Source organism: Diabrotica undecimpunctata, chromosome 4, assembly GCF_040954645.1.
Source record: "Diabrotica undecimpunctata isolate CICGRU chromosome 4, icDiaUnde3, whole genome shotgun sequence".
Classification (NCBI taxonomy): Eukaryota; Metazoa; Arthropoda; class Insecta; order Coleoptera; family Chrysomelidae; genus Diabrotica; species Diabrotica undecimpunctata.
Genome location: NC_092806.1, coordinates 97,930,211 through 97,943,460, shown reverse-complemented (window position 1 = coordinate 97,943,460; position 13,250 = coordinate 97,930,211). Strand labels below are relative to the sequence as shown.

Below are 13,250 nucleotides of genomic sequence, written 5' to 3'. Positions count from 1 at the left end.
ATATATATATATACATGTATAATATTACAGGATCCAACTTGTAAATACAATACATTTTGGAGACGGCTATCGCTGTATTCCTGTTCTCCTTCGCCAATCCTCCCGGTCCAAGGCATGCTCTCCTGCAAACCTCTCGATTACACCGCTTTTCTAATTCATTCATTCCAAGAGGTGCATCAAGGTCTACCTCTTTTTTTTCTTCCAGGAGGCTTCCACCTGTAAAGTTTTTGTGTCCAACGTTCGTCAGGCATTCTCAATAGGTCTCAAAACAATTTTAAACCTCTTCTTTCTATTTATCTATGTAATCTATCTAACAAAAATACTTGATTTGTTTTTTCTACTTGTTTGATTTCCATGTCCTCGTCTATCAACACTTCAAACCTTGCATCTGCATTGATAACTAAATAAATAGGACGACTTGGTGTCCGCAAAGTTCAGGAAGAACAGTACGTCATTTCCTATGGGGATTCCCATTCCCTGGCAGTGGTTTTTTCAATTTTGGAGGGCTGCCTCAATATATAAATTAAACAGTAGGGGTGATATTCTGCATCCTTGTGTTAGACCTTTAGTTACTTTTATTGGCTTTAATAGTCCATTTCCGGTTTTTAGGTAGGTGGTGTTATCCCTGTATACTTCTATGATTATTTCTAAAAGGTATAGACTAATGCCGAGTTTTTGTAAAGCTTGCCACAATTTAAGTCTTGGAACTGTATCATACGCCTTTTCTAGGTCGATGAAGGCTAGATTTACTTTGTTACCAACCGCTATTCTTTTTTCTATTAATTGTTGGAGTATAAAAAAGTTATCAGTGCAAAATCTACCAGGCGTAAATCGACTTTGGTCTTCGCTAATTAGATGTCCTACATCATCTTGTACTTTTCCATTTATTATCTTTCCAAACAATCTCTTGAAAGTAGATAGGATACCCAATCCTATGTAGCAGTTAGGATCTTTTCGATTAGCCTTTTTAAAAATGGACATTTGGTGAACGGTTTTCCATTCAGATGGTAGTTAATTTGTTGGAAGCATTGATTCATTAGAAAAGTTATTCGTTCTATTAGGAGTGGACCTCCTGCTTATAGTAACTCTACAGCTATATTACCAGGTCCTGGAGATCGTCCGTTTTTCATTTTAATTAACACAGTACGGACCTCGTTGTTCTCGACTTCTTCCAAACAAAAAAAATTATACGAATTAATTTGTGAATAGTATTAGTGTAAATTATATATTGACATTATTTCAGCATCAACTGACCAAAAAGTAATAAATCCAGTTTTTAATATACATATTTTTATCTAAAAAGTACAAAGTAATTGGTTTAGTTCAATCTACAATGTGAACTGTTTATTTTAGAGAATGTGCTTTAAATCTAATATATATTGCTATATGAATCATTCAAAACCAAACAAAAATGCATTAAATTCCATTTATGACCAAGAAAACTGGCTTAAATGCATCAGGTTTAACCTGATCGACTTCGTCTTCCCATCTCTTTTTAGGTCTTCCAACAGGTCTTTTTCGTGCATTCTTACATTTAGTAATTTTCTGGGGATTCTATTCTCATGCATGCGGACCACGTGTCCTGCCCACCGTAATATCTGCAGTTTAGTGTATTGTGGTAGAGTTAGTTCGCTATATTGCTCGTATATTTCTCTATTATACCTAATTCGCCAGTTGTTGTTTTCACTTATTGGGCCCAGTATCCTACGTAATATTTTTCTTTCGAACACTTTTAATGCATTGGCAGATTTCTGTGTCAACATCCATGTTTAACAACCATAACTTACTACGGGCCTGATTATTATTTTATAGACCCGGAGTTTTGTTTTCCGGTGTACGTCTCGTGATTTGAATATGTAGTCCATCGCGAAATAGGCTTTATTTGCCAGTATAAGCCTTCTATTTATTTCCGGTTCTTCTTCATTGCTTGCGACCAGATCCATTCCTAGGTATGTGAATCTATTCACATGTTCTATATCGTCAATAAAGTATTGTTGCGCTGGTCTGTTTGATCTGGTTTGTATGAATAGTTTTGTTTTATTTGTATTTATTGCTAGCCCTACTGATTTTGCACTCTGTTTCAACTCAACGTAGGTTTCTTCCGCTCCATTCACTGTTCTGCTCATTATGTTTATATCATCCGCGTATGCTGCTAATTGGGTTAATTTTTTTAAGTATGTTATTTTCGCTCACCGTCCACCGTCTAATTACATATTCAAGAACAAGATTAAAGAGCGTTGTAGCCAGTCCGTCGCCTTGTTTCAGTCTTTGCGTTATCGTAAACGCATTAGTGATCTGTCCCTGAATACATACCTGTGCTTCTGTTTCTGTCATTGTCATTTGCACTAGTCGTATTAATCTTAATGGTATGCCAAATTCTTCCAATATATCAAGTAGAATTGTTCTATCTATTGAATCATAGGCTAGTTTAAAATCTACAAAGAGATTGTAAACGTCCATGTCATATTCCCATGGTTTGGCTAGTATTTGTTTAACTGTAAATAGTTGGTCAATGGTAGATCTATTTTGCCTAAACCCTGCTTGATATTCCCCGTTGATTTTTTCTGTGAGAGGTTGGAGTCTTCGATTAATAATGTTTGTGAGTATTTTGTATCCCGAACAAAGTAAAGAGATGCCTCTATAATTCTTACACAACAGTTTGTCTCCTTTTTTATGAATAGGGCAGATTATACTTTTCCTCCATTGTTGGTGGATTTCTTCTTCTATCCATGTCTCTCGTATTAGCTGGTATATCTGTTGTATCAAATTTTTTCTTCCTTGCTTGAGTAGTTCTGCCGGTATTTTATTCCCGGTGCTTTATGGCTTTTTGTATGTGGATTGCCATTTGGACCTCCTCTAGTTAATTCATTTTCTCCTCCATTTCCCCCAGTTCTTGTTGTTGTACCTCCTGCCGTGCCTGCTGCTGCCTCTGTTGTTGTAATAGTGGTTGTGTCCCTTTGTTTAGTAATTCCTTAAAATATGTCATCCAGGTTCTCTTAATTTCGTCCATATCGCTAATGATTTCACCCTTCTTATTTTTGTAAAGGCTAGTCTTAGGTTTGTATCCCTGTCTTAGATGTTTGATAAATTGGTATGCACTACGTGTACTGTTTTCCTTAATCTCCCTCTCTATGTTTAGTATCCGTTGGTTTTCGTACTTTCTCTTTTTCTGCCTGCAAATTTTATCTGCTCTTCGTCTTTTGTTCTGAAGTTCTGTTTTTCTCTCCCTAGTACGTCTGAGTATGTAATTCTTATGTGCTTAATTTCTTTCCTGTATAGATTGTCGAACCATTCTTCATCGAACCATGTTTCTTCTCTCCGTTGTGTCTTTGTTCCTAGGACTTCTTTTGCTGTGTTGAGTATGATACTGCCAAGGCTCAGGGTATTTAATATCCAAGGAGAAAACATCCGGAAAACTAGTGTTTAGATTTTGAATTATGGATTGAATTTTTTCGTAATATGGTTTTTTTATACAGCGTATATCTGGAAATTGGTTTACATATTTATTTGTAAAATTATTTTAATATATTTTTTGTGAATTATTACACGCGACTGTGGCTGCATGATATAGGGCGAGGAACATATATAAAAGTGATGTAGCGGTGGTTCTTATAATAGAGCATCAATTCTGGGTACCAGAGAAGTTGTAAAAGCCCCTGTAATTTATCTAAGACTTTTATTATGGATAGCGTTTATTGTTGATTGTCCTAAGCAAAATCCGTTCTGGAAATCACCCAATATTTTCTTTGATTGTACCTTAAGTTTCTGATTTATGAAGTTAGCTACGATTTTGTTGTATGGAGAAGCGTCATTGCTCTATAATTAGAGCGTTTCCCCTTATCTTCTTTTTTTGGAATCTTGTTATTATTAGAGTTATTCACTTTAAGGCGTTTCACTCATTTTTCATATTAGCTTTACCAGCTCCTGAATTTGTGTATGTAGGTGCGTACCGCCTTACTTTATCAGTTATGCTACCATTTTGGCCTCTTCTACTACTTTAACATTTTTTGCCCTATTTATTTTCTTTGTTATTTTAGCTTTCTTAGGGCATTCTATTATTACCTAGTCCTACTCCTGTTCTTTCTCCGTATCACTTCCTTCAATTATTTTATTTTCTCCACTTTGTTCAAGGTTGTGCAGAAATCTTTTTTCCAAATATTTTCCATCTTTGTGAGGTTATTGTTCAATTCTCCCCTCGGTATTTCTTATACTCCTTACTACAGCAGATTTTACCTTTTAATAGAATTGTTTTAATTTGTGTATACATCCGTCTATAGCTCTATTGCTCTATTTCTTCTAGTTGTTGGTTTATCACTAGTTTTTTTCTCTTTTGTAGATGGAGCTTGCACGTTTTCTTGCTATGTCGTATTCTTTTCTGTGGTCGGTTCTAAATTTACCTTTATTAAATATTATTTATTGATCTGTCCTAACAGTTAGGTAACCTCTAACTCATGCATCAGAAAAGTAGAAAAAATATATTATTCTGTTATCCCTGAAAATTTTACTGTATCTTAACCCGGCGCCAGTGTGGTGGGGTATGACATACCCCACCACAATTCAATTCTCGTGAGTTCAAAATTAGCGACAATATTTTTATGGGTAAATTAGCGCGACAGGCATTTCAGTACCTTGCGTTAGATCCTTGAAGAAGGTCTCGCAGTTGTTGATTTACTTTAGAAGTGAACGCACGCATCGCTGTTTTGATCCAAACGTCGTTGGGGTATCATATACCCCACCACACAGGTAAGGTAATATATTTATGGTAGTATTGTTTGAGCTGGGCATTCACATTTTTATATAATTTCCGTTGCAAGTATTTATTTTTAATGAAAATGTGAAATTTTATACATAAATTATTTATGTTTTTGTTTTAGGTTATGGCTTATCGATATGAATCTTGAGCTTTATGGGACGATTCTCAAGACGATGATGTAGTAATTTGATCTGCAAGCAAGAACGAATCCGACAATGAAGACAACAGTAGCCACAACTCTGACAGCGAGGAAGATGCTATTGATTTAGAACAGTCGGTGGCTGATATTGAAATCGAAAATGAACTTTTGGGGCAAGGACAGGAGAGTCAAAAGAAACATTAAGTAGGTAAGGACGGCACTAAATGGTCTTCAACATGCTTTCCTATAAATGTAAGAACACGCTCAGTAAATATCATTACGCATTTACCAGGTGTAAAACGAAATGCAAAAATGGCGAAAACTCCCGTGGAATGTTTGAAACCATCAGTATGCAGTTCGCGAAACCAATGCAACTGAAATAAGAGCATTGTTTGGACTATTGTACTTGGCTGAGGTGTTCAAGTCTGCTCGTATTAATTTAGAGGATCTTCGGTCTACCGATGGAACCGGAATAAGCATATTTAGAGAGACGATATCTTTTCAACGATTTATTTTTTTACAGTCTTGTCTACATTTTGACAATATAGAAAATCGAGAAGAAAGAAAAGAAAAACTCGATAACATGACTGCAACTAGAGCAATTTTCGAAAAATTTGTGCAAAAAGCCAAGACGTCTATACGCCAAGCGAATATCTTACTATTGATGAACAGCTAGAGGCATTTAGAGGCCGCTGTGCCGAAAATTCGCTTTTGTTGATGCAAAATCATATTATGTTTTGAATTTAGAACTATACGTGGGATTGCACAGGTAATTTAATGAAAGTAGCCAAAAGATGTAATGTTTAAACGAGAAAAAATGACAGAAAGACCTTTTATAATTGTGTGATTTGTAAAAAAAAACTATATGTTTAGAGCATTCAGTGGTGCATTGTGATTCTTGCTATTTAGCTAAAAACAATTAAAATGTATTCTGTATGTTATGGTTTCTTCAAACATTCATTTATTTTTATTAGTTCTCTGATCTTTTTTTATATTCGAGAAAAAATGAGTGCGACGTTTTTTATGCTGGAAAGTAAGACTTTTTTGAAATATTTAAGTATTTAGGTTTACAATTTGTTTCTTAACACTAGTTCCTTTTGATTTAAGTTTGTTATATGTTCAAATATAAATTTTCTAAAAATGTGTTATTTTTATTTAATTTTTTTTTTAAGTTGGGTATCTGATACCCCACCACACAGGTTTTTACATTTTAGTCTACCACACTGGCGCTGGGTTAAGTTTTTTATGATTGGAAGATATGTTGTAAAGATTCAATGTATCGAAATTATGCATGTGTAACTAATTATTTAAAAAAAAATGCTCTCAGTGAGCAAATAGAACCACGTATTAGATTTTATTGTTATATCAGTATTAGACTTGTTTCAGTTGAAAACTAAAATAAAATTGTTTAACTATTTATTCTCTTAAAATTAGTTTTCTGAAATCTAATTTGAGGAAAAGGGTAGGTATTGTAGTGCTCATTGGATAATTTCTGTAAAGGCTATCACTTTCGATGCTAAATACGAAGGAGTAACTAAATATACTTTGGATTAAAAGTTACGAATCGAGTTAAGCTAAACTTTTAAGCCTAGCTAAATCCAGAGGACATAATAAGGATTTGTTATATTTTATTAACGGTTAACTTTTCTTTTGTTAAAATATAAATGTAAATATAATTCAGGTGCAATTCAAACTAGTGTACAAAAGAATAAAGTGTTTGTGTTAAAAATTCCGATAAGTATATCTCGTATTATTTGTTATTTTATAAGGAAATGACGCGAAATTAAAAAACATAAATTGGATTTAGACTATGTTAAATTGGAGCCTTTTAAAATATAGAAATTAAAGTATATATAGTTTTCTAGACGACTAGTGAAGATTATATCCTTTTCATGATCAGGAATTAATTTTTGATTGTGAATTAAGTAATTTGACAACACAGCTCTAACTAGATAAAGACAACGCGCAACTGGAGCTCCGTATCAATCTACGTCTGCAATTAGACCGTCTCTTGGATGACTCACTTTAATTCATAATTAACTCTGTGATTAACCTAGAATATTATCTTGGTGTCAGATTAATTTTGGAGAACCTCGAAACTTTTCACTCGATTTCTATTTTTAACAGCAGTATCTTTCGACACCTCCTGCGGTAGAATAAAAGCGGAAGATGTAAACAGATACAATTTGATGCAGTGGTGGAGCAAAACAAATATTGTAATAGTTTAATTTTTTAGAAAAACCAATTAAGGACATATTTAAATTAAATTGACATTCATTTAAATTTATTAAATAAATTCATACACAGCAGTATTGAACAAACAAGAGAATTCTTGAAATGAACAAAAGCCTTTGCCAAATGTCCAAAGGTTTATATTAGAATGCAATATTTATTAAAGACTTGACAGGTTTTGTGAGAGTTTCTTGAAATCACTGTTTTTCGACACAGCCTGTCTTTTTATTAACAGAGTCTTAACAATTGATATAGGTTTCTCTTGATCTAAATAGGAACCCTATGGGAGTCAGTAGGTCAAGTAACACAAAAGTTACAGATAACTTCGTCGAAAGAGGGCGTATGATCTTGAAACTTCGTATAGATTTCGTTTAGGACATAAATGAGTAGCTTTGGTATCAAAAGCTTCACGATTTATAAAAATAAACGTCCGATATCGTCGAATTGCATCAGATGAACTCACAGTACATTCGGTAGTATTTGTCAGGTAAAAACAAGATTGTTGTCCCTAAATTTGTTGTCAGATCTTTCGATACTCTGTTGAATTAGTTTATTTTTAATGTTCAATTAATAAATTAAGTTATGAAAATTTGATAACTACAGATAAAATTCTTAATTGAGAATACTATTTTCTTTGGAAACAAAAAAAGGAGTTATAAACAGACAAAATAAGTAAATTATTTTATAAATTGTAATTTATTTTTAACACAAAATTATAATGATTTATTTTCAACACAATATTCTGTGATATACTTGCTTTCCACAATCCGTGGCATATTTACTATTCAATTGTAGCTAAAAATACCATAGAACCACTGATTACATCAAAAGACATTCCACAGGGAGCTGTATTAAGTTCAGTTCTTTTTAATCTATACACATGTGATTTGAACTATGTACAGTTTCCCAATATTGTTTGTTTATAATGTGCTGATGAGATTGTCACCTATTCACAGAAGAAAAAGTACACCATACATACTACTGAACTCAAACACATATGGTACAACTTGTTTAGGAATTCAAGTACTTAATTGTTTAGGAATTCAAGTACCTTGGAAAATCTGACTTAAAACTGCGTTGGGCTCAACTTATTAACTCTATAATTAATCGCTGCAAAAAATGTATTACTTTACTTAAAATACTTAGTTACAGATCTTTCTGCTGCTCTTCTTATTAATTTAGTAATTTTAAGTATATCGCACCAGATATGGTTTAGCTAGCATAACTTATTTACGTAAACTTGATAGAATCCAATATAAAGCTTTGAAAATTGTGCTAGGGTCGATGAAAAGCTACACTGATATTTGAAGAATATCTGGCAAGCAAATAGTTCTTAAGCAATCATAATCGCTTCACATATAATGCAAAAATAGTTAATCAAATAAACACAACCAATTTAACGTCTATATACTTCTTAAAAAAGAATTCACTATCACTTGCAAAAGCATTATTTGTTAATTGAAATTAACAGATTTTAATTAAATTTCTAATAGAGCAGTGGAAGGATTTTTTCTCATCTCAGAAAGAGTAATGGTTTTAAAGTTATTGACAGTTCATGCCAAACTAAACTTGATACAAGTATATATGCTCTTACGAAGAAGACGTGGAATTATTTTATCGGGATATCGAAGACGCACTGAAAATAGCGAGAAGTAGATAAAGCACGATATTCCTAGGTGATCTTAATGCAAAGATTGGAAAGGGGCAAAGTGAAAAGTGTTTAAACTATGATCTGGAAAATCACAACGAGATAGAGAGGACCGTCTATTTCAATTTTGCCAAAAGTAAAACTTGATTAATATATACACATTTTTTAAGCTATTAAACATTGTCAGGTATATATGTATATATTACAATATGGTAAATGAAATATACCGTAATGCTGTTAAAGCCGTGAAAGCATATTCCGGAGCAGACGTGGCATCAGATCACAACCCACTTAGTGACAGGATTACACCCACACTTAAAAACATTAAAAGTAATTAATGAACATCTACAATATACACAAACAAGCTTAGACAATCCAACGTGTAATAATAACACCAACACAAACTGCATATGAACTGTAGCAAACTGAACATAGACGCCAATAATATTAACAAGGACTGGGATCGACTAAAACATTGTCCTGGACCCGTGTAAACAAATACTAAAGACTTCCACAGGGAGAAAACAGGAATGGATGAATGACGAGATACTCAATATGATGGAACAGCGAAGACAATATAAGAACAAAGATAACAATAAATGCAGGAAAATTAACTACGAGATCACGAAGATATTAAAGCAGGCAGTATAAAAATACTTAATAGAGAAATGCAAAGAGATCGAGGACCTTCAAAAAAGAGACGATCTGTTTAATATACACAAGAAATTAAAAAAATGGAAGCACTAAAAAACCAATTCTCACTGGTGCACTTCTGTATAGACAGAGGATTACTATAACACAGACGATGAGAAAGTACAACGCTAGGCAGAATACATCGACGAACTGTTCGATGATAAAAGAGGGGACCTGAAACACATAAAACTTACTTTAAATAGAAATAGGTCCAGATATTACAAAACAAGCAATATTACACGAATTAAAAACAATGAAGAGCGGGAGCCGTGGACCTAACGTGCTTCCTATCGAAATACTAAAAATTATAAACGAGCAGTACATTTATATTTTAGTGACACTAGGTACTTAACCAAATTTGGAGCTCAGGTATTACCCAAACACTTCGATCCAGAGTTTTTACCTTGTTTAGGCTATCGCCTCTTCAAGGAAGGGGTACTCCTCAGTTTTGCTGGGTAAGGGGGATGTGGTAAACGTGATGATGGATGCTTGTGGAGATGTAGTGGATTGCTAAAAAGCTGGGGTTCAGAAGGTGACGTGTGTGTGTGGACGATATGTTATGATGAAGCGCACAAAAAGGATTATTGGTAAACAAAACCAACAAGCCGAACAAGGTACTTCAGGGGTTACCAGCCATACTATAAACGGCTCTTAATCAGCGTTTTTGGCATGCAGTTGTTAGCTGCGATATTTAATGGGGAATAATTCTAGAATATCAAAATATTCATCAGGAAGTTCGTGTTCAGTGTTGTATAGAAGTTTAGCTGGAGGGAACGGAACTTTTCTTTTAGGAACCTTGGTAAGTATTTGCCCTCCGCGATTTCAAGGCGTCTTTAAAGTTCGTTTTGCTCAGTTTTTCAAACTTGTAATTGTTCGAAGGACATACCTCCTGCTAAAAGATAGTATTCTGTTCTTAATAGGTGTCAGATTAGCTACCTGATGTATGTGTGCTGATGGATAATGACCGCACTTCCTCATGCATAATCTAAGGATTTTCCTTTCGGTGGCCATAATGGTGTTGATTTGGTAGCTGTTAAGAGATGCGTAGATGCATGCCTTGTATTTAATAATCGGTCTTATAAAGGTTTTGTAGGTGTGCAACGATGTTTTAGATGACCCAAACACTGATTAACGTCGATCTTTATTTGTCTACCCAAAAAGAAACACGCAAGAAAATGCAGCCATTCTCGCACTATTAGCTTAATTTACAATGTGCTAAAATGATTACTAAAAGTCATCCATAACCGAGTAGATCATAAACTAAATATAGACATTAATAATACACAATTTGTGTTTCTCAAAGGTCTTTGAACGCGTGAAGCTCTTTTTTCACTTAATATACCAATACAAAGATGCCTAGACATCAATCAAAATATGTATGCATACTTTATTGACTGTAATAAAGCATTCGATAAAGTGCAAGAACAGCTGTCAGAGGCGATTACAATTAAACGTGAGGTGAGACAGAAATGCGTATTGTCGCCAATTCTTTTTATTGACTACTCAGAAGAGATCCTGAAAAAGTCCTTAAGGGTAAAAACATCAAATAAATGTAAATGAAATTCTCATTCACAACATTCGATATGCGGACGACACTGTCACTTTTACCATAAATATTGTAGATATTTAGAGATTGGTAACCAGAATAGCAGAGTATGAAAAATATTAAAGTGTAACAGTGACCGCCAGGATAACAAAATTTATGAGAATATCGAAAACTCAAAGAATTTTCTAATAAACTAAACAAATGTCGAGTAAACGGACAAATATGCATATCTTGAAATAATAACTTCACAAATGATTACTTCCAGGATATCAAAATCAGAATAGAAAATGCTAGAAAAAATTTCAACTAAATAAGAAGAGTGCTCTGCACAAGGGATTTAAAATTGGATCTAAGACTTTGTTTGGCGAGGTGCTACGTTTTCTCGACTTGATTTTATGGAATGGAAGCTTGGCCCTTAAATGCAACATCATTAAATAAACTGAAATCATTTGAGTTGTGAATGTAAAAAAAAATTCTGAATGGAACGTGGACAGAACACGTCAGAAACAAAGATATTCTGAAAAGGATAAATAAAATTTGTTTGATGAAAGTACAGGCACTAATTTGTTTAAATTACAACCAAATTACAACTGTGAACCAATTTTACTAATTTATTGCACCAAGTAGAAAAGCAGTGTCGACTATCGTGGACTATAATTTTAGTGATTCTTAGATATGCTTATCTGTATTTTCAGTAAGGCATTTCCTTTAAAACAATTAAACCAAAATATCACAAGCCCTGGACTAGCAAACGTATCCGCAGATCAGCGAAGAATATGCTTTGACTAGTTATATATAGTTATATCAAAAAATTTACTACTTTTTATTTACATTTCGGTCACTAAATATATCACCAAGTACAGAGTAACTATCCAAAACTTATTAAAACAGCTAAAAAATATAATATTAAAATTGTCTGGGAAGCTCTAAAATTGTTGCAAAAGAAATTTGATCCATAATAAACGATCTTCGAAATAAAACTAACACAGTTCCAACATTTTCATTAATGTTAGTAAAAATATAACTATTTTGATACAAGATTTTATTTCCTATCTCCCCCATTTCAAAGGAGCCCCCGAATTAATGCTTTCTAAAACCTTTTGATAAATCTGAACTGATTCAATCAATAGTAATAAAAGCAAATCTTCCTGTAGTAGTGAAGGACTATCCATAAACATTTTTTCAAATAATCCGAAAAATGTGTTAGGAAGTTATGGTCTACGAATTAATAATTCATTTGAAAAAGGTACATTTTTAGAGTGCCTAAAGACAGCTATTATTATTTTTTTCATAAGGGTGGTGAAAAATTTAGTGCCCGCAACTATAGAAGTGTTGTCTTACTATCGGTACTATCCTTAATTAAGAGACATATAAAAGCCCGACTTATGTCCTTTCTCGTTGAAAACAATGATAAATGCTACATGAGGTTAGCATTAAGCAATAATCCTTATACTGTCACTGTTTTTTGTAACTATGTAAAGCTTTGGCTTATTTATATCATGACATTTTGTTAAAAAAACTAAATTTCTACCTCATTTGAGGTATTTGTTTAAACTGGTTCCAATCTTACTTGCGGAATGGGAAACAACTGGTTAGATCACAAATTATACTGGCTCATATACCAGTCAAAAAGCATTGTATGTGGAGTACCACAAGGGTAATCAAGGGTTTAGTATTGGGTTCCTTTACGATTTTGTTTTATTATTAATTACATCAATAAGTTAAACATTGGTGAAAAAATGTTTGTCTTTAATTACACTCTTTTTACGTAAACAGTCGCATTATTCTGTAAAAGACCTCTTCAACCGTTGCTTCTTAATAAAAGCCTGATCACTGTAGTTTCTTGTCTAAAATTTCTCGGTATTTTTACGGGTAGCAACCTTAAATGGTTCCTTCATATCAATTTGTTAATTAAGAAACTAGCCTCTGCCTGCTATGCAATAATATCTGTTTCGAAATGAATCAATTTAACATCTTCCAAAATAACATATTTTTCTTTCATCGAGTCCCATGTTCGATATGGTCTTCTTTTTTGGAATTTTAGTACAGCTGCTCAATCTGATGTTATTTTTAAATTACAAAAAAGAGCAATACGGTATCTCTTTGGCCTCAGAAGAACAAGGTAATACGGTATCCCCTTTCTTGTTATTTGAAACTGTCTAAACGTTTGGCATTCCTTTCCTCGGGTAGCTTAGCTTCCTCTGTGGATGCGTTGGTTCTTGCTCTGGAAATCTCAGAG

At 33.5% G+C, this 13,250-nt stretch overlaps 1 protein-coding gene across 1 annotated transcript in view; it reads right to left on the bottom strand.

Moving 5' to 3' along the window:
- RhoGAP102A (Rho GTPase activating protein at 102A) overlaps window positions 1–13,250 on the bottom strand; it is a 147,016-nt gene that overhangs the window by 55,741 nt on the left and 78,025 nt on the right. The gene's annotated exons all lie outside the window — the stretch shown is intronic.